At 41.4% G+C, this 26875-nt stretch overlaps 1 long non-coding RNA gene across 2 annotated transcripts in view; it reads left to right on the forward strand.

The window, feature by feature from the left end:
• Positions 1 to 26875, forward strand: part of LOC114233720 (uncharacterized) — a 95664-nt gene that overhangs the window by 44622 nt on the left and 24167 nt on the right. Inside the window, exons 1-2 of one of the 2 annotated variants that reach the window (XR_003619875.2) lie at positions 15428 to 15469; positions 18457 to 18520. This is a non-coding gene — a long non-coding RNA (uncharacterized LOC114233720). Of the gene's footprint in view, positions 1 to 15427; positions 15470 to 18456; positions 18521 to 26875 lie in introns of those variants that run through there. The other variant, XR_008558605.1, reaches the window with a different exon arrangement.

Here is a 26875-nt window from a genome sequence, read left to right on the forward strand (position 1 = left end):
AAGTTCAGATTTAAACCAAGGGTCTATAGACTTTACTTCTTGGGGCTCTGCTCCCTGCCAATTTTATGAGATAGGTATTATTTATTATTATTATTATTACCATTTTACAGATGCAAAGGTGAGGTACATTCTGATAGATTCACTGACAGCACTTGTACAGCTGGTAAGTAACTAGATCCAAGATCTCCAAACTCCACATCCAGGGGACTTTTGGCTCTGCCCCAGCGCTGGTCAGAGTCTCACTCTACTGCTCATTTGTCCACACATTTATTCAGGCTGTCAATTATTTATGCACATCTCCATTCATCCAGCTGCATTATTCCTGGGAAAGCACTCCAGGCTTTTCTATTTTTGGAAAAATATGGAGCTCTTGGTCCCAGGGTCTCTTCCCATAGTGTGCTCAGACGCACACCTCATTTCCTTTGGGGTCCTAGAGAGGTGTAGCATGGCCATAAAAAATACCATCTCTGCTCATATTTCATGATTTTTGCAAATTAATGATCTAAGTAAAATGGACCATTGCCCTTAAAAGTGTGCAATAAAAAATGATAATAAATGCCAGGCTGAGGATCATAATGGAAAAACAACTGTTTGGGGTACTTTGCCATGGTACAGTTCCCAGCCTGAGTGCTTTAAGTGGAGCTGGCTGGATTTTTGGGGGGTTCCATGTTCCGTGCCTCGAGTCTTCACACATGGCTGGATGCTGAATAAGAACTGCCTGTGAAGTCAGAGAAGGCTTAAATCCGAGGCCTGCCAATAGGCGTAGCAATTAGACAGTGACCCAGAAATTCTTGGAAGAGTGATTTTTGAGCTACCTTCTATCTCCTTGAGGTCTCCTTTCCTTCCTGCCTGCCTTCCATGACTTCTTGGTAGAAAACTGGAAGAGCTGGGATTTTTGCCCCAGGAAGGTTTAGGAAAACAAAAATTAACTGCTGTAGCTTTGAAAAATAAACTGCTCTGTGAGGCAAGGAAAAATCGAAGATCTTGAGGGAAAAATGAAGCCACAGTTTCAGTTATAACTGTTACCAGGTTTAGATCCAACTTTGGGCCAAAGTGTCATCCAGACAGATGTTCTTGCAATTTGGTTTCCATAATAATTGTTGTATTTGTGAAAATATTTTAACGACATCTCAGCACTTTACTAGGCCTCAAATTCTAGAAGATTTTCCAGGTCAGGCAAGGAACCATTTGCACCGTCTCACCCAGTGACCTCTTTCATTCTGCTGGGGCTTATGGGGGAACAGATCCAATTGTTGCATAATGAAGTATTGATTTCCTAAGAAAGCCTGTAACATTTTCTTCTTAATAACTCACATTTACAAGGAATCCACCCCAGAACTTTTATAGAGGATTAGCCACCTATTGCCACTTGAATGAGACACTTAGTACTTTAGTTAAAAGATAAACAACATTAGAACATAGTTTCAGTTCCCAGAACTGCAGATCAGCTGCACATTTCTTATCAAGGTTCCCACAGTGTTCTAGTTCAGATTTTAAAATAATTTTGATATATGTTATAAGCCATTCTAAAAATTCCATTTAAAGGCAAATTGAATTATCTTCCCACAGCTGATAAGGACTTAAGTTTTGCTTGGCAATGGGCTAGCTAACTTGCTGAATTACCTCCTATGGACAGTTTTTATCTGTAAAAGCTCCAAAAACAAGAACAATCCACAATTATAAAATCAAATCCCCCCTAAAGTCAAAGAAATTTTCAAGTATAATTTAAAGATAATTTCTCCTTTGTAGATGACTGAGGTTATTTAATCCTCCAAATGAACAAAGGCTATGATGACTGGATGTATTCGTTATAGGAAAGCAAAGATTTATAAACAAGCGATCTGAACAAGATGTTTTTTCACATGTTTCTGGTTTACTCCTGTTGAAATTAAGGGAGTGCTTTGCTTTCATGTCCTTCAAGTGTTCTGTTGAAATTGTCTCCTGAATGTGTTGAAGTTAGCTTTGAGGGGGACTTCAGAAACAGGGTGCTAACGTCAATAGAGCATCAGCCAACCTGGACTCCATTTCCAATCACACCACTGATGAGCTCTGCCATGTGAAAATAGTGCCTGCCTTTGGCTGTATGCTCCATCTCTGCTCTTTGGGCAGCAACTTGGCCTTGAAGTCAGGTTGACCATGGTTCCACTTATTCCTTCTGTATCTCCCAGGGAGAGCAGGAGGCATTCATTGAATCAAACAGAAGATTTTTATTGTGCTCCTCCTATGTCTCAGTCTTGGGTTGAATGGAGTATGGAAAAGGCAGAGTTGGAAAGGAGGCATAGCTCTTCTCCTCAGGTCACTGACAATAAAAACATGTCAGAAACACCGATCAGAAAGGATATATGCACCCCTATGTTCATAGCAGCACAATTTACAATAGCTAAGATTTGGAAATCACCCAAGTGCCCATCAGCAGATGAGTGGATTAGAAAACCGAGGTACATCTATACAATGGAATACTACGTTGCTGTAAAAAAGAAGGAATTCTTACCATTTGTAACTACATGGATGGACCTGGAGAGCATTATGCTAAGTGAAATAAGCCAGTCAGAGAAAGATAACTATCACATGATCTCACTCATTTGTGGAATATAATGAACAACATAAACTGATGAACAAAAATAGAATCAGAGTCATAGAAGCATCAGGCGGACTGTCCAACCTATGAGGGAAGGCAGGGGGTGAGGGGGTAAGAGATCAACCAAAGGACTTGTATGCATGCATATGAGCATAACCAATGGACACAGACAAGGGGCGGGAGTGGGGAGCATGAGAGCATATTCCGAGGCAGGGTTGTGGGGGAGTTGAGGGGGGGCGGCGGCAGCTGGGGAGAGGTCAATGGGGGGAAAAGGAGACTTATGTAATACTTTAAACAAAGAATTTAAATTAAAACAAAACATGTCAAAGACATGTGCACAGATGATCTATCATACATAACTATGTAGGTAGAGTTTTTGTTGATGCTATTTCATTTGCCTGAAAGGCCTTGCCGTTATTTCTTCAATCAACTAACTTGATGGAGCTTAAGTCCTCCTCCTTCCAGGAAGCTTTCTCCAAATATGATACTCACAGCTTCACCATTTTCCAGAATATGTTGAAATTATCTTTCAATGGATCTGAATCACTTATTAGAATCTGGTTCCCCCACACACACACACCCACACACCCAGATAAGGATTAGTTGAGTTACTTTTCATATCCCAGGGTATAGTATCTATCTTTTAATGGTATTAGATAAACACTTGTCAGAGAGTTATGCCATGGTCTCCCTGGTTTCAAGGCCAGTGCCAAGTTGCTGCCCATCATCTCTGTCCATCTGTAGCACACAATTTTCCTAATAATCAGATGTATATAATTACCTCGAATTATAGTTATTTGGTTATGTGTCATCTCTTCTAATAAACTGAAGAGTTAGTGATGCTTTGCAGCAAAATGACACATGTTTGAACCCTTCTCTACTACTACTGGCCAAGGAATTTAGGCATTTTATTAGAATAACAATATTAACTTCATAGGATTGTTATGAAATTTAAATGACAGGGGAAGTGCCTAACAGAGTTTGACATACCACATATGTTCATTATATGTAATTCTCTATGACCATGGTTTCATTGATGGAAGGAAAGTATTTTGAATTATGTACTTTGCACACATAACTTAAATTAAAAATAGATATGAAGTCAAATTAATTATATAGATAATTAATATAATGGAAGTTCAGAGAAAGGAGATCATTGTGGGAGCTGTAGTGCTCAGCAAATACGTTATATATGAAGGAACAGCCGAGTTAACATTGAAGGCTACTTGGGATTTCCAGTGATGACACACTAAGAAAAATAATGATCTCCCTTCGAGAATTTATTTTGTGCCAGGCACTGTGCAGACTACTCTATGTGTATTGTTTAATCTTCACAATAACCCTATAAAACAAGTATTATTATAATTACTGCCATTTTACAGAGAATGAAACTGAAGCTCTTAGAAATTGAATTATTTTTCAAGTTTATGTAGGTAAGGTATTAGTCAGTTATTGCTACAATATGCTGTATAATAAACCACACCAAAACTCAGTAGTCTGAAATTATAATCATTTGCTCTCAGGCTCATGGATCTGTAGTTGGCTGTAACTCAGCTGGGCTAGGCTGCTCTCCAGGTTCCTCTCTCAGGGCCTGGAATTCTAACTGCTATATCTACCAGATCTTCCTTGGACCGTGGCTACATGGTACATGTTATCTGCATCATATGACTCTTTCTGGGGCTGAGGCTGAAGGAATCACAATTAACTGGACATGTTCTTCTCATGATGTACCACAAAAGGGCAAACCAGACTCTGCAAGTACATTTCAAGTCTCATGTACTGATATCCCATTGGCCAAAACAAGTCACATGGCCAACTCTAAATTCAAGGCATAGCAAGGAAGTCCATGCTATCCACCTTAAGGTTATGGCAAGGGTGTGAATGTGTCTGTCTATAACAAGAGTGTGAAGAATTGGGATCAGTAAGTCAATTTCATTGGTAATAACTGACAGAGCTAGTATCTAATCAATTTCTGTTCAATTTAAGAGCAAAAAAAATCTTATTCTCTATCATATACCATCTCCAAAGAGAGGAAAGGGGTTTCAGGTAGTGGAACAGCACACAAAGACACGTGAGAAGAAGCGTGAGGAGCATTCAGTCTGGAGCAAAGGGAGCAATGAAAGCACTGTCTGGCCCGAATGCAAAGAGTCCTGAAAGCAGTAAGGAAAATGCATAATTTAGTCAACACTCCTGACTCTGTTAGTGCACCAGTTGTAAAAATCTCAGAGATCCCTAGGTGAGTGGCAAATATTTATTTTGATTTTCAAAGTGTCATTGGTCTCTGCTAGTCTATATGGTCCACCTTTGCGGATTAGGAAATGGTTCCCTATATTGATCAGCATCCCAGCCAGAAAGATGACAGAGTCAAAGGGTTCAAATGATCAGAATTGAATACAAGACCATTTACAGAGGTGTGGCCAGAGGAAAGGGAACCCACAAGGGTTGATGAGGCACTCAGGGACCAGCAGCAGTGGAAGCTGAGGGACTAAGGAGGGAACAGTGTTACTACAACCCAGTGAGAGCTGGGACTGCCAGGCAGTATCACAGGCACTGTCAGAACCATAATGGGACAGGGATGAAGGGTGATGCATGGGAGCAGGGAAGGGGAAGGGTGGTGATGGAGAAAATAAATAACCTGGCCTCTCTTTTCTCCCACCTTTCCCATCTCCTACTTGTGATTCCAGTTGGCCAAACCCCACTGGAGTCCAGAAGATAAGAAAGTTTCAGATGCATTGTATGGAGGCCACCACCTGGGGCACAGAGCAGGGCAAAGAAAAACAATGAGTGGGGAGAAGGAAATGGAGAATAATCAGCATATAACCCCCTGACCTAGCAAATTAAAAACAAAAACAAAAAACTGCTGTGGGCAGATACAACTCCAATAATGAGTGGCTTAGCCATAGTACCCAACTGTGGAACAATGTGTCCAGCACAGGGGTTCATGACTTAGTGAGTAGAGGCCAGCCTGGATTTTAATCCCTATTTACCTCCTAGGCTAGGTGCCTTGTTGTCAGGGGAAGCTGTACAGAGTATGCAGCAGCCCTGTCTACACCACTCTTGACTTGCATATCTGACTATTAGCATAGGAAGTACATAACCCCCAAATATAGTTGTGGTAGAAAGCTGGTAAAATGGGTCCCCAAGGAATCCATGATAGCTGAGCTTCTATCACTAACGGAGTGAAATACACTTTGATATCTTACCTCCATCTACTGAATCTCATTTCCCCAGACAAGACCCTACTGCCTTGGACTTCCCTGGACCCTGTGTAGCCTCAGGTGATGGGCAAGCCTCCTGTGTTCTGTCTGGGACCAGATCCCCTCTTCCTTTCACAGGTCAGGTCATAGCTTTAAGGACCTCCAGTGCATCTGGAGGAGTCTCCATCTATCCTTGCCGGCACTCACATCATTCAAAATTCCCTATGGTCTTGGAATATCTTTCTCCTGATATTATAGAGCCATTGGTTTAAAAGGTTTGAAGAGGGAAGAGCTAAGTTCATACCTACAAAATGATTGTTTTGGATAGCCTTAAGTCTTCCCTAATCTGCACAAACAAGACAGCCTGGCTTTTCGGGGAGTGATCACATACCTGCCTATGTTCTCAGGCTCCCAAGCTCTTTGAAAGGTAGGAGTGTCCCCACCTGCCCTTTTTCTCAATATTTCTGAAAACTTTGCCCTTGGCTGGGCCCCTTGGTATGTAGAACTATCTTGCTGAATCTCATTCTTTGCCACAAGAAAAAAAATGTTTATTGGGTAGCTTCACTATGAATTACTTGCAAAAATACATTTTTCTTGAACATTATAATTATTCTTATTTAATTATTTATTCAATCCAACATGAATGAGTTCCTGCCATGTACCAAGTACTCAGGAAATAAAATAAAGGTCTCTGTCCTCACAAACACACAGGAAGTATGTCTTGAATCCCAGAGTTGAGCTGAGAAGAGCTTAGAGTTCTACTAAGTTAGATTCTTACTTTTCAGCAGCTGAGCTATCTTTACTTTACACATGACCCATGGGAGGGTCAGAGAGTCAAAAGTTCACCATGTCCAAGGCCTCATAGCTGGTTAATGGTAGGTGGGAGGCTAACATGTTGCTCTTTCTCCCTTGTCAAGATGTCCTGGTTAGCAGGGATGTGCTGAGAAGTTCCCATTGCCCGGATGGGAATTACTAGAGCCTGTGTCACCTCATTCACAAGTGGAATCATAAACCAGCCATTCTTGTTGGACATTACATTGGTCTGTAACACTGCTGGATTTAGTGGGAAAATCTGAAAGTCTGAATTTGGTAGTGACCTCATTTTCAAAGCCAAGTCTAAGTCCTGCAGAGAAAGGTTTCTGGCTTGGACACATTTCACATACCTCACACTTTGGGCTATAGGGGCAATGGCTTTTAGACCAGGTGCCTCTGGACTAATTCCGGGCTTGGTTCACTTCTTGGCCAAGGGGAGGCACTTGACTCCTCTGTCCTGGAATGAGGTCCTGGGGCTAAATGATACAGTCTTTGCTGAGAGATGACCAAGAGAGCCTGGCCTTCCCACCCGATAGCCACGCACTTGTACCCCAGTGGCCTTGAAACAAGAGCAGAGTCCTGATCTGCGTCCATGTGGTTATACTTAGTTACATAGCAGTGTAATTAATGCCACTTAATGTAAAGTGAAAACAGAATTTCTGCAGCTGCCAACTTCTTCCAACTCAGCTAGTACTATATGCTGACTTCATTTATAAGTATTATTTTCTTTTTCATCATGCTGATTGCAGAAAGAAAATCAGTCCAAGAAAGAAACAGACATCAAACTTCAACTGACAACACACAAAATACAAAATTTGGATTGCAGGTATTGATTTCCATCTAGCATCATGCCAATTGCTCCATAAAATTGAAGCTCTCCTGACATCTTTGTCAATGGTCAATTTGCATGCATCAGGCCCATGAGCTCTGCTGGACCTCAACTAGGGATCTTGGCTGGGCATCATGTTCCCTATTTCCTCAGTTCATTCCCTACTCTCACTCCAAATTCTCTGCTAGAAGTTTGAGAAAAGTTTCATGAAAATAAATAACCTTTTGTCTTTCTAGTCATTCAGTCATTGCTGTTGTTGCGCTATCAAGGACCTGGCTGCCGCTGTGGGCATTTTCCTACATCCCATCTACTATGCTTAGGTGTGAGATCCTTGAGTCACCAAGACCTGTATATAGCATGGTCTGTTAGGTCACAGTGGAAGGCATTGCTGTCATTGGAAATCTCCAGAGACTAAGCAAAGGCATTTAATGCTTGGAAAATAAGGGTTTCCCCAGACCTTGCTAGATAATAGTAGAGAAGATATGAGTTTTTACATAAGGTTATGGTAAGAGTGAGTTTGAGTGTTGTTCTTTTGCTAACCAGTGTGTGTGGCTTAGTGTTGGGGAAGGTCTTGCAAAGCTGCGTGTTAAAGTCAACACTGTCTCAGAAAATAGATGGGTACTAACGGGACAGCAGCTTAGTTATGAAAAACTCCTTCCAGTAAAAATTCCAGTTCCAGCTCCTAGCTCTTTTGAAGAATTGCTAATGCATCACTTTCCCAAAAGCAACTTACTTTCTGCAGTGATGACACAGACCTAGGGAAGATGATTAAAAAAATAATCATTGAGCTGGCTCCATTCTTCACATGTTTGCTCTGCTGTCTGTACCCTCTGAAGCCAGTGGCAGCTTCCCTAACCAAGCAGATACACTGGGTGGGAGAGTGGATTGGAAATTAAGCCAGCCCTAGACATGAAACACCACCAATAAACTCTTCGTCAATGCACATTTCCCAAAAGTAATGGGAATCTCTGAAGGGTGCAATTAGAGAACTCTGCTCTTCAACAATTGAATTTCCCACTTCTTGCTTTAACTTTCATGACATATGAAAATGCTAATTTTGTGATATATATAGAGAGAGAAATATGGGAAAATTCCAAAGCAGACTGGAGAAAACAACAACAAAAAATGGCCTCCACCCTGGCCCCCAGCCCTCTTTGCCCCAATGGTGCGTCATTAGAGTTGTACAATTTACAGCCTCAGTAATCAATTATGTTCTAACCTTCATCATCTGGGTCCCCACACCCATGCAGGGCAGAGCCAAAGCAGGCTTTCAGAGCAGCTGTGACATCAGGAGATACATGCAGTCATGGATTTTTCTCTGTAGTTATTGCCACATAAAGGAGGATCTCCCCTGTCCTCATGTGTGATCTACCCGAGGATTTAACCATACTTTTGTAGCACCTAAAATGAGGTCCTGCCCCAGGTGAAATAGACACATTTCCTTTTCCATGCTCTCCTGTATTCTCTTCTATATAGTTCTGTCTCTCTTTTCCCACTAGCCCCCAGTAGCATAGCCCTGCATCTCCAAAAACCTGTCCTCTGTGCTTTCTCCCTGGTCCTCTTCTCTCAAACAAAACACTCTTTCTTAGTTCTGTTTTCTTGGTTCTTGCTCCTTTCAACTCATCTGATTAACTGATTTAAGCTAAAGTATTAATGGCTGAAAATGAAAGTTAGAGGTAATTCAACCGGATAGCATATGTAGGAGAGTACATTAAAAATGTTTTCTTCTGAGACAGGGAATACTCATTGTTTTCGGAAAATAACTTATTAAGCCATTTGGGATAGATGATGACATTCTGAGGGCAGCAGCTGCAAAGTTTTTAAGAAGATTCTTAAAGTGCTCGGTACAAGAGACTAAAAGAAGTTTGTGTTTTATTTCTGAGCAGAAGGGAAAAGAAGAAAGTAGATGGGTAGAGAAGTGAGGTAGAGGGAAGAGGACATGGCAAGAACCTGAGTTATTTGTGAGATTGAAAAAAATGGCAAAATTTTTACGTGGGAATGGGGCAAAGCAAATTTTAAGAATGATAGTATCTAATATTTCATTTAAAATTGTGTTCATTTTTACAATATAAACTCTTTTTACAATTCTCCAAATCTTTATTTGCATCTATTAGATACACAAATACTTTCTGTGTGTTTATGTAGTATAAAAGAATTTCACAATTTCATTGATGAAGTATATGCAGAAGAAAGATCCCACAGACTAAAGTGACTCCGAAAATAAAAATCTGCTTTCCTTATTCCTAGGAATTCACAGAAGTCTTTGAGAGGATTTGCCCATCCAAAGAGTATGCAATTGTGGGTTTTATCCCATATTATCTAGTTCTAGAGGAACAGGTAGAACAGCTAATATTTGAATAGTATCTGTAGCTCAGTGAAGTGGAGGGACATATATGGTAGAATATGTTGATGGAGAACAGAAGTTTCCCTAGAGGGTGAAACAAGTCTGGATGGCTTATTAAGACCATGACCCTTGGGACAGGAAAGAGGGGTGAGATTTTGGACTTCTGAGACCTTAAGCAGAAGTTAGGAAGACTCTTTTTGATATGGGATGGGACAATCCCCCTTTATTGTGCCAGGATCTGTGAAAATTGAACTGTGTCCAGCACAGCCAGTGGTGAACCTGAGGAGGTGAAGGATTAAAGGGAAAAAAAACAACAACACACAAGAGAATATAGTTGGGGACAGGTGGATCACTGCACCTGGATGAGGACACAGTGACACAGCCTGTAAGCCAAATCTTTATTTTATAGTCAGATCACACAAAGCATAACAAGGGAGTGGTCAAGATGTTTATAATGTTCTTGTGAGTTTCAGATCTACTTCTTTCGTTGTTGCAATTCTCTGAACTCTGTCAAGCTTTGTTTTGGCAGCACTTGCTGCACCTCCTGAAGCCCACATTCCGCAGCTACCTAGGACTATAAGGTCGGACTATAAGGTCAAGTTTACATACCAACCATAGCCTTTGGCTATAATTGTGCTGGGAGGGCTTTGCCCTACAAGCTGGGACTTGTATGTGGCTTTGCCACAAGAGGACAGTGCCCTCTCATTAGTCTGAGGCTTGAACCTGTCCAAATGCTGTAGCCACTCTCCACAGAAAATAACTGATTTCTATGTGGTGTAGACTGGAGAGAAGTATATTGCCTTCATGGGTGTAACTTTCATACAGTAAATACTATAGCAAGTGTGAAGCTAATGGTTTGGGACATATAACTTTTGAGGGGCAAAAGCAGCAACATGGTGGATGAGGTAAGTTAGCAATGGCTGAAGCAACTAGGTGAAATCACAAAAGCAAAGAATGGCAGCCTGTGAGACATTTTCAGGGTCTCACACTACATACATTTATGGGGCAACTTCCTTATGCCAGGTACATGGATGGGTATTGACTATTTCTAGGCTTCACAACGACCCAAAAAGGCAGATATTATTATATATTTTACACATGTGAAAACAGAGGCTTCAAAGGTTAATGATTATCTATCCCCAAGGTCAAATGCTAGGATGCTCAGGGAAAGGAGAAATGTTCTAATTGGTTTGACTGCAGAGATGATTATCTTCTCTGGTGGGAATCAGCAAACAAGAGTGGTGGCCAACAGTCTGACTATTTATGCCTCATGAGCTAAGAGTGGTTTTTACATTTTGAAAGAGGTCTTTTAAAGAAAGATTACAAATGACAGAGATCATATGTGTCTCACAGAGCCTAGCATGATTACTATCTGGCCCTTTGCAGAATAAGTTTTCCAATTCCTATTCTGTTGCATAAACCCAGTACCTTCCTCTGAGCCAGGGCGGCTCTGAATATAACTGTTGATAAATGTAAACACCACTTCTGCTTAGTGACATGGCAGTTCAGATATTTCAGGTATGTGGTGCTTCTTAAAAACCCTTATTGGACTATAAAAATGGTTATCAGCTAGAGCCTTAAAACATTAAAACACAGTTTGTAAAAAGAATGCTGCGGACATGATAGGATTACAAAAGCAGAGACTTTTTCTAGAGTATGAGTTTATGAACTAGAGACTGTGGATCACTAAGGGGTTTAGGGATAACCTTAGCGGTGTGGGACCACCAGAAATAGTGCACAAACTGCATATGAAAAAAATGATTTTTTTCTGGGGAGTAGGCCCTAATATCCTCATTCTCAAACAGGTGGTTACTTCTAAAAGGGTATGAAATCTGCTTCTAGAGCTCATGGGGGTGTGGGAATTCCGCTAGATCCAGACTTAGACCCTTTTCTCTTCACAGTCTGATACCTTTCCCTAAATAATTTCATCTACAACTAGACTTCCTTTACAATCTAGACACATATTCCAATGATCTAGATTCTACAGACAATGCCCTTCCTTCTTCAGAACTCTTAAATATCTCAGCTCTACAAGCACCAAGAGAGGAAATTTTTGTTCTTCCCCTCACACCTGATTCTTTTGAATGTTGCCAGCTGTGCATACCAGAGACCAAGGAGTCATCTTGCTTTCTAACTCTCCTCCATCACTCTTCCCTCTATCTACTTCATCACCAACTCCCATTATTTTTTTAAATTTCCTAAATGTCTTCTAAATATGCCCACTCTCCCTATGTCTCTCTCCATCATCTTAGACCCAACTCTATCACCAACCACTCTCCAGATCATTCTCCATATGATTTCCAGACTGTCACAGGTTGGGTTTCTAAGGAAAGGACTCACAATGGAGATTAGAATTCAAGAAGCTAATTAGACAGTGTTTCTTGTGGAGAAGAAGGGAAGTAAGCTTAGGTAGAGGGAGTAGTTGAGCTGCAAGTTTCAACTGAAGTTTCAACTGAAGTTTCAGCCAACACTGTGGGGACTTTTGAAGATGGAATGAGCCTTCAGAGCTGTCCCAAGGTGGCAGAAGCACCCCGGGCCTTTACACCCCTGCACTGATCAGGGTGTGAGCCCTGGAGAGGGGCATAACCATGGCCACCATGGCTCTGCAGTTCAGGCAGTTCCCAAAGGGGGTTGATAACTGAGGGTTGTCTTCTGGAAGGACTCTCAGCAGATTCTTCTTTTTTGAAGGGGAATTTGTGTGGCACAGAACTTTTTAATTCAGATCAGGTCATCTTTTGTTTAAAATCCCTCAGTGACCTTACAATGGCGCCAAAGTTGTGTAACATGTGAAGGTCTCACTCCTACTTGACATTTCCAGCCTCATATCCATCCTACTCAGCTTTGCTCTCTGGGCTCCAGCCACACTGGCCTGTGTTTAGTCCCTTGTATTTATCTTGTTTCCTCCCACCACTCACCTTTGCACATACTATTTCCATTTTGCTATCGTTTTCTCCTCCTCCACTTCACCTAGCAGAACTTTTAGATCTCTCCTCAACAACTCTTCCTACCAACTCACCCCTCCCCTCAATTAGACTCTCACACCACATGTCCCTTTGTGTAGCAGCACATGTATCAGTTGCAGTTTTACAATTGCTTGTGTGATTATTTCATAGTTAACCATATTTCCCTTTAAAGGGTTGCTCCATGTAGAACAATAAACAGGCTATGCCTATTTTTTGCTCATCATTGAATTCCTAGGGCCTCTCACAGTTGCTGACACATTGTGAGTGCTCAGAAAATACTGTTTGAATGAAAAGTCCAAAAATCCCCTTAATTTGTGTATTAGGTCACCAAAACCTGAAGAGATCACATGGACTTGCTTAGAGTCAAACAGCTGCTTAGTGTCGGAGAAGAATATTTAAAGTCCTGTGTTCATTTGCATATTATTTAGAGATTTATGGCCTATTTATAGGCAAGTTTACAACTAAAAAATGTTTACTGCTTCTGCTTTCTGCTCCCTCTTGAACTGGACTGTTGGTTTTTCTCTTCCTACTGCTAACCCAGGTTAATTGTGGTCTTCAATTAAATAGTAAAAAAACAAACAAAAGAAAACCCACAAAACCCTCAATTGGATTGGTAGGTTAAATCCAATCAGACAAGAATTTAAAAAAAATTTTGGTGTCATATTTTATTGGTTATTGCATTGATATTAAGTAAGTATCAGGTTAGTATTAGTAACAAAAAGAATCTAACTTTGATTTCAAAATAAAATAAGAGGTTTTTAAATGACTGACTCTGGAAAAAAATGATTCAGGAAAAGAGGGGTGAATGTCCTACAGCAAGAAATTAAAATTGGATACAATGATGTTTTAAAAAAGAGGTTTTATTAACTTTAGATTAAACAGACATGAGGTATTCAATTAAAATGATTTCTGAGGTTTTAAAACCATCATGTTCTGTGATTAATACAGCAAATGTATGTTTGATTGAAATATTAAGCAGAGGGAATAAATAACAGAGTTTTAAATATATATATTCTCATTAGTAATGCAGGTCTGAAGTAAAAAGTCCAGTAAAAATATGGCTTGCTTCTAGGAGATGAATAATATTATTTACGGAACTCTTTTGGACAAGTCAGGATGTTCTCATTTGCATATGTAGCCTGATTGGTGAATTATGACCCAGAATTTCGAGTCATTGTTCTCTAAACCTGAGGCCAGAAATGTAAGGTGCTTTGTGAGCCAACCGCCTTTCTTCTGCTTGTTTCTCTCACTCTCTTTGCCATGTAGTCTGAACTCGGGGGTGGTATGGGACATATGAATGAAGTAAAGGTTACAACTCTAACATTGTAAAACAACAAGATGAAAAGCAAAAGAATTTTTCAAACTTTGGTGTCAAAAATGGAGAATTGTGTCCAGTGATAAAAATTTATGATGTATCAACTCAAAGTATATTGAGAAATAAGAAACTCTCAGTTAATGTCAGTCATCTTTAGACATGAACACAATTGAAGGAAGAGAAAAGTCCTGTTACAAGACCTTATGTATTTGCATCCGTGGGAGTTCTGGGGTGAGGGATAGGAGATTATACATGGCACCAAAAGGTATTTCTTTCATTAATTTGGCTTGAAATACCATGAGAGCAACATTTATTGGATTTGGGCATTCAAGCAATGGAATTCATTGTTCTACACATCTGCAGTGTTCTCATTCCTTCCCATTTACTTTTAAAGTTTTATGCAAGGGTCGGCAAAAGTAGTCTTACAATTGTGAGTACTCAAAACAGTTTATTCTTGTGTTATTCTTGTATTATTATTTATTAAATATTATATTATTTTCCATACGAGCAACTGTAAGCCTACATTTGCCCACCGCTATATTGTTCTTGGTCTACAGATAATAGGTAATGAATGGCTCTCCAGCTATCTCTTTTATCAGAATTCTCTGGCTCCATGTTCATGTTGTAAAGGGAAGAGAAAGGTGAGGAGAAAATTTTGTCTCAGAAACATTTGGCATACATTCCCTTGGGCTTCATCTATTTTGGTTCAATCGGCTGGGCAAGAATCCTCTCTCTTTTAAAACTGTATCAGTGCTGCTTAACAGAGGGTTTCACGTATGGATCCTCATACACAAACACAATTTGCCTGACAAACTATGTACAAGATCAATGAACCTATTCCTTTTGGAGAGTAAAATCCAAGTATCACATAGCTAAGGTGACCATATAATTCTTCTACCAAACTGGGACACTTTTCATAATTAAAGAGCAAGCATTATTGAGTCAGGGCAACAAGTGTGAACCACAGGCATCCATGGAAAAATAAGGTATCTGGTTGCTCTATCATAGGGTATCTGGAGCGCTGACCTCTTTCCCTCAAGAGGAACATTCCATGGACACTTTTCTGAAAAAAGAGTCAGTTCATGTTCTGGGCCTCTTAAACCTAGTCTGAAAATCACTTGAACCTCTTAGGACATTTTGATTACAGTGGAAAGTTCTGAAACTCCAAGAAATTACCTGATCTGAAGTAGATATTGAGTCAATTTTTAAGTCCTTCTAGCACAGCCCTAGTCACAGTCTCACAATCCTAGAGACCCAAGCTCCAGAGCAGTGATGACAAGTCATTGTGTTCACCTTTCTGTGTAGCTGCAGAACAGCTCATTGAGGGCCCAGATCATCTCTTACTTACAATCTTATTTTTGCCCATGTTAGGTTGTTTGCTGTTCTTCTGAGCCTCTGTCATCTGCTTCTGAGGATGCTAGGATGTTAAGGTAGGACATCACAGAAGTGTCAGAGATTTTTTTATTTTGGTCCTTACAACCTAAGAGAGTAGCTATGAGCCAACTGGAGGAAGGTCACAGCCAGTGCAGTGTGGACCTGCCCCATCACATTGTAGATCATTCTGTTCTTAAAAACAAATTTGTGGCAGATTGCTCATGGCTGCCTTTCCTAGAGTTACACAATCTTGGTATCAGACCCAGAGGTCAAATAATACAATCTTAAATTTTTTGAATGAGGCATTGTTTAGGGTTCTTTTCTTCCTGAGAGAATCCTTTGTTTGGAAGTGCCCAGAAAGGATGTGTTATTGAACGACTCTTTTGTTGTGGTCTGATGGGTAGGGAAAATGCAGTGCTTCTGTTATCTACAGACCTTCACGAAGACAAGGGCAGTAAATTGCAGATAATTCACCTGTTCTTAATCCAAATAGTAGAGACAAATAGCATCAGTCTGGAGATCTGGGGCAGAGAGAATGTTCTTTCCAGCTACGTTATGAAGAGAAGGATGGAGATTAGAGAGAAAAAATCTTGGCCCATGTTTTACATGAATCTCAACCCAAGGAAACCCCAGGCCATTAAAGGGCTCTCTTCTTGTGGTTCAGATCTACCCTGAGAGAAATAGCAGAAACTTCACAATAGTGAACATGAGGTGATGAAATCGCTACATCCCTGCACTACTTCTGAGTGAGGAGTGCCAGAAGGGAGTTTACTGTGTAACACAGGAGGTGATAGGGCACAATGAAGTGCGGAATCTTTTGCAGCTGGTACTTTTAAGCAGCAAATAATTCTTTCCATGAAAAGAGACTTAAAATGTTCCTCCCAATACCACGTAGCAGAGAAGACACAGAATAAAGTAGAAAGAAGGAAGATTTGAAAAGCTAGGGCTAAAGTAACATGTAACCATTTTTATTAATAAACTAGAGGCCCAGTGCACGAAATTTGTGCATGGGGGGGTGGTGTCCCTCAGCCTGGCCTTCACCCTCTCTAATCTGGGACCCCTTGAAGGATATTCTACTGCCAGTTTACAGAGATCAGGCCTAAACCAGCAGTCAGACATCCCTCTTGCAATCCGGGACTGCTGGCTCCTAACCGCTCACCAGCCTGCCTGCCTGCCTGATTGCCCCTAACCACTCTGTCTGCCGGCCTGCTCACCCTCAACTGCCCCCTGCTGCCGGCCTGCTCGCCTCCAAATGCCCCCCCCCCCCCGCCAGCCTGATCACCCCCACTGCCTCCTGTGCCAGTGTGCTCACCCCCAACTGCCTCCCCTACTGGCCTGCTCACCCCTAACTGCCTCCCCTGCTGGCCTGCTCACTCCAAACTGCTCCCCCTCCCTGCTGTCCTGATCACCTCCAACTGACCCAAACTGATGGCCTGCTCACCCCCAACTGGCCCCCCTGCTAGTCTGCTTACCCCCAATGGCCCGCCCCCCACCAGCCTGATCACCCACAACTGCCGTCCCATCCTGGCCTGATCACCCACAACTGCCCTCCCCTCTTGGCCTCTAACTGCCTCTACCTCGGCCCTGCCACCGTTGCTTTGTGCAGAAGTATATCTGGAAGGTCTCCCAGTCTAATTAGCATATTACCCTTTCATTAGTATAGATAGTCAAGCTGTCATTATTTGCAGGGAATGTTGGAAGGAGGTGGTACTTTTCATAGGTGTAAATTGGTAAAGTTTTAGTTCTTAAAAAGTGGAAAATTCAGATAGACTATTATTTCTGTGATAAAGAGACTTATAGTAACAAACAAACAAACCCAGACATCTAAATGCTAAAGGTTTGAAGCAATAAGATCTGGGACATGGCGAAAAGGCTAAAGGATGATTCCTCCAGTCATAGTCATTAAAGGTTAGTACTGCTTCCTTAATGAGCAGGAAATGGAGATTGGAATCAGTTCACTCAATATAAATATTTATGTATTGTTCTTATCTCTATTATTTAATTATTCTCAGATTATTTTATTTTTATCTTCACCAAGGCCCATGTTAAACTATCAATCCAGGTATTTCTGTTTTTTCTGCACATACCAGAAATGGAGAAATTCTGTTTTACTCTGGTGCCCAGAATTTATAAAACTGGGTAACTAGCATTCCTTAGAGAATTGAAACTAAGTATGTATTCCAAGGGCATTCGATCCCTGAGATGAAAGGTAATATCCTATTTCCTCCTTTATTCCCATCTATACTCGCCTCCCCACAGACACACAGTAATATAATCAAAATCTCTTTGACACAGGACAGTCATTGGGAAGTGCCTTACCCACCCCCCACATTTAATGTTAGTAGGAATTCTAAAAAGACTTGGCAATACTTATGTTACTAAGGAGTTTAATTATTTTCAAATTCTTCACATATTTGTTGTTAACCTCAGGCTTCTGAGAAGCTCAGGAAAGGCATTACAATTTCTATTTTGTAGGAAGCTAATCCTGTGGTGGTGTAATGCCTTGTCCAACATTTCATGTCTAGTCGATGGCAGAACCAAGACTAGAATTCAGGTTTCTCAACTTGTAGGCTTCCCTGCACATCATGTCACACTGCCTACACTGGGGCAGAGATGAAGCTTCTGCTTCCATTTGTTCCCCCTGAAAGAAACAGTCATGCGCAGCTATCCCTGGTAAAGGGGAAAACAGCAGGACTGAATGGTATAGCCAAGTTAGTGGAGCTTATGAAAATGAACTGAATCACATGGCATGTTGCTTAGTGAGATTGCAGAGCATTCCAGGAAGAAAAAAACCCCCACACATATTGGCACAAGGAATTACACAGAGGAATAATAAAGAGTAATTTCAGAGAAACACCAACAATGAGTGGTGACAATGGGGAGGGGTAATGTGGGGCAGCACAGAGAAGCCTGGAATAGGCTTGAGGAAACCTGGCTTTCATTTCTGTCTGCATCACTTACTAACTTCCAGGTCTTGAACAAATCATTTAATCTTGCCGAGCCTCAGTTTCCTTGTATGTTAACCTGCTTTTCCACTTCACAGGGTTCCGTCAGAACCAAATGCAATAATGAAGATGACTTTTCACGATTCTAAGTGCTCGACAAAGGTAAGACATTACAGAGCATGACACACAGTAGAGACTTCGCCTTTTATTTCACCTGGAATTGATTACCACTATGCGTGATGATTCCTAAGATTATGTGCCAATAATTATTGCTTTAATGGAAACGGCTAAGTGAATTAACCTGCTGCCAGAATTATGGATCTAATAACATTTTAGAAAATTGTTATTATTCTCCAGCCCTGAGATATCTGGGTATGGAATGCAGTAACAAACATGCACATTCTGGCCAACAGCCTGGGTGTTTTTGCTACTTGATAAAATTGGAATGCTTTAATATAGTTTTTCCATTTGAAAGACACATTACAAAAATCTACCAAGACAAGTTAAGTATGTGTCTCTGGCAAAGGAATTAAACAAATGTAGAGAGTGAGAAACATCAATGCAATGCTAGCTATTTCAGTGCTCTCTTATCACCCACAGAGATTCTTAATGCAGTACGAAAATTCCATGATTACAAATTCCAGCTACATGGCCCACCTTGTAGGCTATTAGGGTCTGCATCACTAATAACAGATTAATCTGAATTTGAAAAACTTGCTAACCAGTCATCATAAACCTCCATTGCATATGTGTATATATGTACATATATATGTACATCACACACATACATATTAATAAGAAACAACTACCATAATAAACAACAATATTGGTTTTTGTGAAATCCTATCATTTCACCAACAATTAACTCTGTCTCAGAGAACATCTCAGCTATGAATGGCTTCCTGTGGGTATCAAATTGCTTTGCTTTTAACCTCTATGCAATCCTTTTCTGTGCTGCTCTATTTGTGAAGAAAAAATGAGGTGTCACCCACTGTTGTTGCATACTCAGACCAATTTTAGGGCCAAATCTCTGGTTTCTTGAAAGCTTTCTTGGGTGCATCATCCTCTAGGCATCTCTGCCCATAAAACATATCAAGCACTTTCAAGGACAAGTTGACCTCTGGCCTCGGGCAAGTCCCTGTTTGAGGGGATTATTTAGTTTCTCCAGGGGTGTGGCTAATGTGCTTTATAATGGGGAAATGTCTCTGCATCACCCAGCCTGGGTTAGGTTGCTGCAGCCTGTCTGGGGGCAAATCTTTTGTCATGACTACAAGGGGCCCCTTGGTGACTGCACTCACAGGCCCTGATGCTCTCTCTAAGCCATAGGAGACTACTTCCTCTGGCAGTGGCTCTGGAATGATGATTTACCTAACAAAATGAGAAAAACAAAGACAACTTTATGATTTTTTTTAATTGGAGTAAAATATATGTAACATAAAATGGACCATTTTAATCATTTTTAACTGCACAGTTCCATAGCATTAAGTACATTCATATTGTTGTGCAACCATCACCACCATCCATCTCCAGAACTTTTTCATCTTCCCCAATTGAAACTTCATACCCATTAAATAATAACTCCCCACCCTCCACAACTCCCACACTCTGTTCTGTCTCTATGAATTTGGCTACGAATCTCATGTACATAGAATAAAATAATATTCGTCCTCTTATGACTGGCTTATTCACTTAGTATAATGTCCTCAAGGTCCAACTATGTAGTAGCATATGTCAGAATTTCCGTCCTTTAAAAGCTGAATAATATTCCACTACATGTATATACCATGTTTTATTTATCCATTCATTTGTCAGTGGATACTAGGGTTACTTTCATCTTTTGGCACCTTTTGTGAATAATGCTGCTATGAACACAGGCATGGCAACATAGTGAGTTTTTAGAACGTTGAGTGTGTTTAAAGGTCTGTCCTTCCAAATTTTTCCTTGGTGTTAATCTGCTCTTTTCTTTATGAAACAGTGGTGATAGCAGATAGTTCCCTTTTCCTTACTTGGCAAAGTAAACTGTTGACAACTCTAAGTCAATGTCCTTTTAAAAAATAACTTAACCCATCTGTGAAATACCAAAGTCTGGAAAACAGAAATTTTCTCCAATGTGGTTCAGCACCAGAATCACCTGAAAAGCTTTGGAAACTGTAGTTCTCAGGAGCCTGCACTAAACTAATTGAAACCAAGTCCACAGAGATAAACGCAGGCCATGATATTATGTTAAAGCTCCCAAAGTTTTCTGACTTATGGCTAAGTTGAGGAATTGCTATGGCTTTCCAGAACAATATGTGAAGCAAGATGTATCACTTAGGTCGGCGATTACACCTCTGCCATCACCAAACCTATCATAGGGTGAGTTCTACCAAATTTCAAGCATACCCAGGACAAGGATATTCTGAGTTAGGACTGAAGCTATGCAAAGATTAAATCAGTTGTCCACAGTACAAGTTTTATTTTCAAATCAAAGTTGAAGTTTGAATAGTTCCCCCACAGCTGTTTGCACCTGTTCTATGGGAAAAGGATAGAATCCGTTTCCATGACTTCTCTCCTTTCTTCCACCTTCTCAGACTTGAACTTGGCCACTTCCTGCTTCCAAAACTACATTTGGACCAAATTATACAATAGCCAGTCTTTTTCTTTTTCTTCCTTTCTTTCTTTTTTTTTTTTGCTACTAAAGCCCAGATTGAGAAAGGTTTGTTTTTATTCACACACTTATTGATTTTCTTTTCATGAGTAAATAGCTACAGAATCTACCATGTGTTCAAAAGATCAATAGATACACAGAGAAACATGCCCAAAATGAGGAAAGTTGAGTCCCACAAGAATCTTTTGGGTGCCTTCCATGGAGTGAACTCATCCACATTTGCTCTTTACCTTCCAAATACCACCTCCCGAATGCCAAACATCAGTTGATGGCATGTGATCAGTGAGCAGGCTCTGAGTTGATTAAGTACAGTGATATTTTGAGAAAAGCAGGACATTCCTCATTATCTGCAAATCCATGGGTATGAGAGTGTGAGCTCGCATATTAGCATTTCCACATATGTCTCCCCAACCTCTCTCAACCTCTAGCAAGGCAGCTTGCCTTTTTAGTAACATGTTTGGGATTAACAGCTTTGCTATTGTGTTAGTGTCTCTGTCATTACCCAGGGAGGGAAACTGGCAAGTGCTAAGCCAGTTACCAACAGACCTAAAACAGCGCCCAGGATGGAATTCTCACGCAGAAACCAACCTCCGAGCCAAAACCTTGCCAGTTACCAGCGAGGTGTGTGCGCCTTTAATAAAAACAGGCTTTATGATTAGGGTAGGGAAATTTTTAAACGTGCTCAAACTCTCATATCACATTAAAAAGAAATGCCATTCAGATATTTACAAAGTAATGGAATCCCATTCCCATCTGCTCCGGCTTCCTGTCAACACCTCTCCCCTTAGCAGTGCCAAAAGGACAAAAATTCTAGGCTTGCAGTGTGAACTGTAGGACAGCCAGCCTGGAGTGTTGGATTGGGAGGGGCTAGACCTTGAGAATGGCTGGAAGTATCAAATGTGTCTGGCTGGGACAGAGGACCTGTGGGTTCCAGAGATTGTACGGTTGACATACAGTGAGCTGGCTTTCTTCAACCATGAACGCTGGCCAAAATCTCTGGCCAGCACAGTGGAGGAAGCCCAAGAGTGGAAGCTGGGCCAGCAGTTTTTTCCATCTCAAGTCTTTTCTGATGGATGTAATCATTCTGGGGACAGTCCCATCCCTGGGTCACTTTCTCTTAAACTACTTTAGATCATGGAGTTGCAAGCAGGAGACACAGGTGCTGGAGAGAAATGGACCCACTGTTCTGGGGCACATCCAGATCCCCATCTTGGTTGTCACATGGTGCTGCTTTGGAGATGAAAGAACAGAGTGAGCATCTCCCACTACAGTCTTTCTCATTCCTCAGTGGTAACCAGCACATAGAGGTGGAAACTGAGAGTCTGGAAAAAAAGTTTCTTGGATCACTTTTTTAACACTAAACTGAAGAATAAAGCAAGGAATTTGCCTCCCATTACTAGTTAAAGTTTCCAGTTTCACATTAGTCTGCCTTGAGCAAGGCTTCTCCAAACCTTCCCAGCTGTCGATAGAATGAATACCGACTGCATGTCGTGGTTTCTCATGGTGGTGTGGTCCTCTCTGCCCCTCAGTTTCTTCCACCACTTTCTCCATGGAATAAAACATCCTTCTATTAGTAGATTGAAGTTAGTATCAGCACCCCAAAGTTCAACATCAAGTTCATCCCCAGGACTGACCTGAAACACCCATGCCAGTGAGCCTATGATGATGCTGGAAGCTCTGGGGTCTGATGGTAAGGAAAGCTGTGCCACAGGAAAAGAGAAAGAGGGAGAAAGGGTTTGGAAATCAAACTTTATTCACTTCATCATTTTCCTGGATGCAGGTCCTATTTTGGTTTCTAGATCTGGTGATGAAACTTCATGAACCAGAACTTTCAGCACAAGGTCTGACAAGATTTTCTCTGATTTGTGGGCTTTCTCATCTGAAAAATCTTACAAAGCAATAACACAGTCCCACCAAGTGGCATATTAGCAAGTCACTTCAGTGAAAGGAATACAGATATGTGAAATAGGGGCTGATGTATAAAGCCTGGGACATCCATTGTACTTTGGAACTCAGCAAGTGTGTCCCGGCACATGGGGCTTCAGATTCTATTCAGCTCACAGCCAGACTTGAAGGCAACTCGCCTCGTGAGGCACTGGCTCCAGCTCTTTTCATCCCCCATCTCTTTTCTACCAGTGCTTTCCTTTGAGGAGAGTGAGAGATGGTCCTCTCTGGAGTTGGTGGGTGTGGGACAAATTCAGTGCAGCTCCTCTGGTTCTCAGCACAGTGCTCTCCCAGAAGTCCTTGGATCCACTCCCCTGACTCTAATTAGCCTGGTGGGTAGGGCCATTTCTGAACTCCATGTAGCCATGCTTTTTGCCACTTCTTTCTGCAAGGTAACTATGTGAGAAAATAGATAATGATGCCTATCCAGAAAAGAGGGCTGATTAGAACTATGAGGTAGTTTTCAGGAAACCATATACACACAACTTTTTCATGAAGGGAACCTGGTACCTGCAGGCAGAGATCCCAAAATCAGGAGGCAGTCTGGGCCTTCCCATGATGGAGCCCCTGTGTGTGTCACACCCTTGCAGGAGTAAAGACTGCTAGTGTGGGTCACTTGGTCTAAAGGCCTCTATGATTCTGATTTATAGGGCATGCCCCAGAGGAGGCATCAGCCCTGAAAAAGGCCAGAAAGTAAATATTTTAGGTTTTATAGATCATACAATATCTATTGTAACTACTCAACTCTGCCTATGTAGGGCAAAAGTAGCCATAGTTAATACAGAAATGAATGGGCATGGTGTGTTCCAATAAAGCTTTATTTATAAAAACAGACAGTGGGATGGATTGGTCCATGAGTTAGTTTCTTGATCTCTCCTTTGAAGTTGTTGTCATATAATCTTTGGTAATTGAGTACTACAGAAGGGTATATATGCTGTTATGTTTATAATATACATGTATTTACATTGTGTATTCATCTATTGGGTGCCTTGGTACCCCTATTATTCCTCAAAAAATCTATAAAACGAAGTCCCTCTTTCCTTCCTTCCCCCTCTCTTTCCTTCCCTTCTCTCCCTTCCTCTCTTCTTTCCTATTCTTCCTCCTCCTCCTATTCCTCCTCCCTCTCTTCCTGTCCATCCCTTCCCCTCCCCCTCCTCCTGCTTCTCCTCTTCCTCCTTCTTTCTTCCTCCTCTTTCTCCTCCACCTCCTCCTCTTTCTCTTCTTCCTTCTCCTTCCTCCTCCTCCCCTTCTTCTTCTCCTTCTCCTTCCTCCTCTTCTTCTCCTCCTCCTCCTTCCTCTCTCTCTCTCTCTCTCTCTCTCTCTCTCTCTCTCTCTCTCTCTCTCTCTCTCTCTCTCTCTTTCTCTCTCGTTCTCCTCCCAGATTTTTACCAAGGTGTGAGATCTATTTCGTGAACAAGTGTGTGTGTATGGTTTCCTGTATGCTTCACCAAGGTAACTCCTGTGCCCTGGAATCTATCCTAAGGTGGAATCCACCACAATTTAAAACTGGCAATGGCAGCTGTAACACACAACCATATATGCAAATCACTCTCACCACAGTGTGTAAGGATGGAGAGGGAAGCTACTCACCAAACCCACCTGGAAGGGAGGCCATGGTTCTAGTGCCCCCCAGGTCTTCCACACTCCCCTGCTCTAGTGCCAGAGGGAAGATTTATGAGGGCAAAGGACTGAGAGTTCCAGGCAGAGCTGGAAACCTCCAAGAAACTACTCATTCTTTTAAAGGGTTATCTTTCTTCTTCTTCCCAGAAAATCACTGTCTCACTTCACCATCCTCCAGCAACAGACCTCTCTGTGCAAACCTTTATCTTCCACCTAGAAAAAAAGAAAAAGATTTTGAGTCTGAGAGGAATATATTAGAGGCTCCCCGTGGGCCCCCTCTGATGTCCAGACCCTGTCAGCAACTTTGGGGAAGGAATGCCTGTGAGTAGGCAGCCCTAGTTCACTATGGTTGGTGAATTAAATCACTTATACTAAAAAAATTATTTGATGTTTTTCTGAAATTAACACTTGACATCCTATATTTTTATTTGCTAAATCTGACATTCCTACTCTGATACCTGCAAAAAATGAGGGGCGTGGGGGAGATAGGACATTTATACTTGTAGAACAAAGCTACTCAAAGCTACTCTGTTCCTTCAGGAGCCAGCGATGGTAAGAACACTGGAACCATTTCTGAAGGGCTTACAAGAACCTTCTTGGAACCATTAATGAGCACCTTTCTTGGGAAAATAATCAGAACCAAGGGGAAAAACTGGGAATCCCTCTTCTCCTCACATCTGGTGACCGTGTCATTTGTTGCCCAGACAGGTGCACTTCTTTGAGTAACAGGTACACTAGGGTAAAAGGTGGAAATTAGGGTTGTTCCAGCAATCCAGGCTGCATGTTCACTCTGAGTAACCACCAAACTCAATGTATGATGATGCACTGTTTCCTGAGCTATCTACTCCTTTAAGACTGGAATGTCTGAATCATTATTGAATTCAACTGAAAAGAATTGAAGTCCCTCCTCCTCCGCACCATGTTTTTTCTGGGTTTGGGGGTAGTCAGGCATTTACCTGCTCAGATGCAACTGGATTATAAGCCGTTTTGCCCATGAGGAAGGCTGAAAAGAGAGGGTCCTGTATCCAGAAACCAATTTCTGAAACAAACAAATGCATCTGAAGAATTGAGCATTTTAAAGCAGCACAGCTCTCCACAAGAGCTAAATTACGTCCACTAATCAGTAGTTCTGAGAGCAGTAATACACACTTGAACACCAATAGGCTGGCACATTAAGCCAAACAACTCATCTTATGAAGGTCCAAAAGAATCCAGCCCCAGCCAGTCAATGATTATGTCTCTGACCGCCTTCCTCAGCCCTGATCCCCAGTCATGTGATTGAATGTATCTGATTCTTACCCCCAAACTGCTTGTTTTGTCCCCATAAATTTAACATATTCAAGGACCCAATCTCTACAAAAGCCATGAAAGCCTCTCTGGTAGGGATTTCGAAGAGAAAGCAAAGGAATCAAGACATCACTGTGCTTTTGCTTTCATCAAACTCTGGCACCCTCTGCAGCAGGGACCCCTCCCACACTGTGGGGCTGACCAGCCTCTTATGCAAACAGCACCAGGCCCCTAATGAGATCTTGAAAGAGTATTGCCTGCTTCCAGTTAGACACACATGGACCCTTTTCAGCACTCAGACAGACCGCATTTCCTTGTGGTTCTCTGAAACCTAGAGGGCCTTGTCATCGGCTACCCAGTGGAGTGGAGGAATTCACCTTTTCCTAGGTTTGTTTATTAAGATAAACATTCTAAATGTTTACTGGGACCAAGTTATTGAACCCATTTCATCTTGGAGGAGTAAGTGGTTGTAAGGAGGAGGAAGTTGCAAAGTTTTGAGGGGAAAACCTTAGGGGGGCTACAGGGAAAGATACCCACAATGCTGATAAAGGCTGTAATTTAAAAGATATATTCTTGCTCCCAGATTTTTTTCAGATGCTTTAGGCTTTAAATGTGTTAGAGTTTCTGATGGGAAATTGTGTGCTTTGAAAAGCCTGAATATTGTAATCATTCTATTCATTTTTTTTCTCTAGTATAACTCAACTTTTTTTAAAAAAGAAACATCAGAAGGCATCAGTTATATCTCACATTAAAGGTGGTATCAGCAGCTGTTCATGGCTGAAAGACAAGCCTTTTCTAGGCAAGCCAGAGTTCATTCTATTGAACACGAGTCTAAGCTCATTTCCTTGAAGGGTTTCATGGTGATTTTTAAAAATCAGAATTAGGAATGCCTGATTTTAACTAATAGATAGGAGGGAAGGGAGGGGAGAGGGAAGACTAGGCTCAGTGATGGCCAAAGGGGCAAAGTATACCCTTAGGCTACCTTGGGCCCAAGGACAGGCTCACACTTCCTGCACAAT

This window comes from Eptesicus fuscus, chromosome 16 (genome assembly GCF_027574615.1).
Source record: "Eptesicus fuscus isolate TK198812 chromosome 16, DD_ASM_mEF_20220401, whole genome shotgun sequence".
NCBI classification, from domain to species: Eukaryota; Metazoa; Chordata; class Mammalia; order Chiroptera; family Vespertilionidae; genus Eptesicus; species Eptesicus fuscus.